A 4,187-nucleotide genomic window follows, 5' to 3' on the forward strand; every position below is an offset into this window, starting at 1 on the left:
CGTTTGTTCCTTCCAGATGACTGGGAAACGATCCCACCGCTGCGAAACGATCCCACCGCTGCCACCAGATATGTTGTGCGGGTCGTTTCGAAGGATCGGTCCAGGAGTCGGCGGGGAGGAAGCACTCACCACTTTATAATTTATTTTAATAAATTTTATTAAAACTCAATACAGTTTGTCTTTTCTAATTCGAACCGCGACAGACGGGACGGCACGCGGATCTCGACGAGTCCTCTCCTCATATCGGTCTCCCGTTTTTATCCTGTTCCGGGCGGCCGGTCCTTGTCGTGTCATCAACATGTTCGTCAGCGTTCATGGTATATTTCTGGGTCGCGCGGCGGTTTTCCACGTAAGGGCCGCGCAACTCGGTTAACAGTTGCTTCACGTCGAACGATTTCACAATATTTGCGCGATTAGCACGGTAGCGTTGGTAATCGCTACCGCTTGGTATAATAATAATTTATCGAATAAAGTATCGCTTGCCGCAATCCGCTTTGTCAGCGGTGGGCGCGATTGCATTCTCGGCGCTCGCGACATCCCTCCCCCTGTGATGGAAGGGAACCATGGAGGTTCGGCTTTCATGTGTCCCTTACTTGGCGCTCGCGGCATCCCTCCCCCCCTTCGATGGAAGGTGATCTTACTTGTTAGTTTACATATGTTGTCGCGTGACTGTAATATAATCGTGTGCTTATGACTAATATAACATAGCATCGTCGCGGCGCCTCTGTGCGGTCTCGCTTTTCTTCTGCTTTTTATTTTTGTTTTTGTTTATGCGCCATGTTATTAATCCTATTATAGTTATTATTACTACGCAGGTGCCTGTTCCCATAGAGTATACAGTGTATTTATTTTTGAGTAAATTATAATCGCTATCTTCTAGAGTTTCTCTTATTTCTTCTAGACTTATGCTTAACTTGGTTAAATCTACGGGGTTCTTAATTATTTGTCGTAACGTGTCGGTTTTCGCTAGCTTGTTCTTATCGGTGTCCTTATTTTTTATTTCTAATGTTATATTGTATTCGGGGAGGTAGTTTTGAATATATTTTATTCCCTCAATTTTTCGTGTTTTTAATATTACATTTGGTGTGATTAGCTTGCAATTATCTTTTAGCTTTATTTTTCCGGTTTCTTTTAATATAATTTTCTCTTCTATTTGCTTTTCGCACTTAATGCTAATTTCTTGCTTGTGTGCCGTGGAGTAGAGCTACGCTTGCTCCTCCGTCAATGCTATCCACAACGGTGTGTTAGATATCATATGATTCTTTTCGCAGTAATTGAGCTGTCCCGGTGTATGTGTATATATTTGCACCTCGCATGGCGCTGTTGTTTCCGCATAATATGTCGCGAAGTTCTGTTCGCATGTGTATGTGTTTGCTTCTCGTATGCAGCGTTCTAACTCTACTTCCTCTAGTAATTTGTAGTGGTGATTCTCCTTATCTATAGCTAGCAAGGGATGGTTTATTTTTATGTAGGCGAATACATTCGCATGATCGTGTACTGGTAGCGGTATTGCTTTAACTAATTTAAATGTAGGGTATGCTACTACCGGAAATCGCAAGATTGTGTATATGTATGGACCATCTGAATATGCGCTAAAAGTGATGTATGTGTGTATGGTCTGCCAGTGCTCAATCTGGATTTTAAAAGGAAAGTGTAATCCCATTTGTAATTGTGTAGCCGCTTCTTTGAGGGCTGTTATTATATGTTTGATGGGTAGTAGTCGTGTCGGTATCATTCCGTTTTTCCCGTATGTCAGGTAGTCTATTACATTTTCCGTGTCCTTCGTTAAATCGTTCATTATCGTTGTCAGGATTAGTAAGTGTTCGTCTACGTCTGCCTGTAGTGTTGACTCGGTCAATCGTTGTTCTAGTCGTTTTGTCGCACTCATTATCAGATTTTCATTATAATTTAGAGTATTTTCTAATTCGTCCAAGTGCGCTATTGTGTGGCGTTGATTACTTTTATTTGGTTTGCTACTGCGTGCTGCAGTACCTTGCCGTTTGTTCGTAACGTTTGCAGTTGTTCGTCTATTAGTTTCTGATCGTCGGCGTCCATCGTTCCGAATAATATTTTGCTGACCGACCCGATCGCATCTAGCAGTCCTCGTCGTTTGTCAGTCGTTTTGTATAGCGTTTCTACTTGTGTCAACAGCGTGATCAGTTTGGTGTTTTTTCTTTCTATTATCCTCATAATGTTTCGGCAACCTAACTGTGCGTTGCCTATTACTTTTCGGCACTGTATTTCGGTTTCCTCCATATAGTCTTGCAATTGCTGATGTCTGATCTCTAATTCTTTTGCGCTCAATTTTATCACTAATTTCCATGCCGATTCAGCCTGTCTCAGCTGACCGATTTCCTCGTAGTAGATTCCTGGCTGGTGTGAGAACAATTCCCAGTCAAGATTATGCTGAGAGTCAGGTGTCGCTTGTCCTGCTCTTCTCCACATAAGGAGCATCCTGCAAGTTTAGGTTCAGGTTACTTTTCCGTGAATCCTCGTCGTGCATTTTTTATGCGCTACGTTTAATATTATAAATTGTTCAGTCTGCCGTCGACCGTGGTCTATCGCACGTCGTGGGTGGTTTTTTTGTTTATCAAGTGTTTTTCATCGTATTTTCCGTCATGCAGTGCACTAGGTGCGGGCGGGAACATGTTCCGATAATGTGAGTGTGTAGTGAGTGTGTGCGGCGGTCATACCGTCTGGCGGCCCTACGGGTTGCTGTAAGGATGTCGTCCAGGTGGCCGACTACGGTCGTCTGGACGGGGGAGCGTCGTCCCTGTCCTCAAACGTGCGTGGAGAGGTCTCCTGTGCCCCCTCAACCCGCCTGCGAGGAGCTCTACCCCCGCGACCCGTTGCGGGTGCGGGTTTGTGTTGCCACCAGGCAACGGTTCGTCGCTGTCCTTCGTGACTGGTGAGTCCTGTATATATATATATATATTTTTTTTTTTTTTTTTTTTTTTTTCTAATCTATGCTATCTTTGTGATTATTATCTTTATTTTACTGCTTTTGCTTTTTGCTTGTTGCGGGTAATTATTCGTATGCGTTGTTTGCTAATCTTCGATGAATAATTTGAGTCGGTTCGCGTGCACCGTTGTAATTTTTCGTTTCTGTTTAATCCTGTAATTGACATCAGAGGTTTTCTCGATTATCTGATATGGGCCTATCCATGGTGCTTCCAATTTCTTCGATCGTCCTCTGCGCACTGCTTCGTCATGCAGGAGGACCTTATCTCCTACTTTGAAAATTTTAGTATTCGTATTTTTATCTGTATAGTTTTTTGCCTTTTGTTTTGCTTCGCGAATATGTTCTTTTGCTACTTTCTGTGTGGCTCTGAGTCGTTCTCTTAATTCTTGCGCGTAGTTATCGTATGTGTAATATGGTTTCGGCGGCGCTGCCAGGGCTGTAGGTAATGTTGCTTGGTGCCCGTACATCAATTCGAAAGGTGTATAGCCCGTTGCTGTATGCGGTGTTGTGTTGTACGTGAACATCGCGTATGGAATCCATTCATCCCAGTTGGTTTGATCCTCATTTATATAATGCCTTAAGTATTCAATCAGAGTCCTGTGCGATCTCTCCAGGGCTCCGTTGCTTTCAGGATGGTACGCGGTTGTTTGAATTTTCGTTATTTTTAAGAGGGTGCATACATCCTTGAACATTTCACTGACGAAATTCGTTCCTTGATCTGTCAGTACTGTCTCCGGTATTCCGAATTCGCATATTATTTTTGTGGTGAACTCTTTGGCAATCGTGTTTGCTTCCTGATCTGATATCGGTATTGCCTTACTAAATTTTGTTAAGTCGTCTTGAAATGTTAGTAGGTATTTATTTCCTTTCCTGGTGACCGTGAGTGGTCCTACGATGTCCAGGGCGCATTTTTGAAACGGTCTTTCTGCCGTGTCGGTCAGTACTAGAGGCATTTTGGTTTTCTTGCTTAGTTTGTTTTTCTGGCAGTATTCACATTTGGCGATGTATTCTTCCACATCTCGTATTAGTCCGTGCCAATTGTGCATTAGTCGTATTCGATTTACGGTACGTGTTACGCCTTGATGTCCGCCGAGGGGGGCATTATGATATTCGTACATTATTTGCTCCTTGTCTTCTTTGTTATATTCGCGTTCTTCCTTGTCGCGCTCGATGCTGTTTATCTGTGTGTCAGGCGCGATCGGGTTTCTGCTGAGCGCGTCAGCAT

General features: G+C 43.4%; 1 pseudogene; it reads right to left on the reverse strand.

Annotated features, from left to right (window-relative positions):
- Nucleotides 1-546: 546 nt before the first annotated feature.
- Nucleotides 547-2,641, reverse strand: LOC148937468 (uncharacterized; annotated as a pseudogene).
- Nucleotides 2,642-4,187: the final 1,546 nt, after the last annotated feature.

Source organism: Pogonomyrmex barbatus, unplaced genomic scaffold (genome assembly GCF_055798465.1).
Source record: "Pogonomyrmex barbatus isolate J1 unplaced genomic scaffold, ASM5579846v1 scaffold14, whole genome shotgun sequence".
Classification (NCBI taxonomy): Eukaryota; Metazoa; Arthropoda; class Insecta; order Hymenoptera; family Formicidae; genus Pogonomyrmex; species Pogonomyrmex barbatus.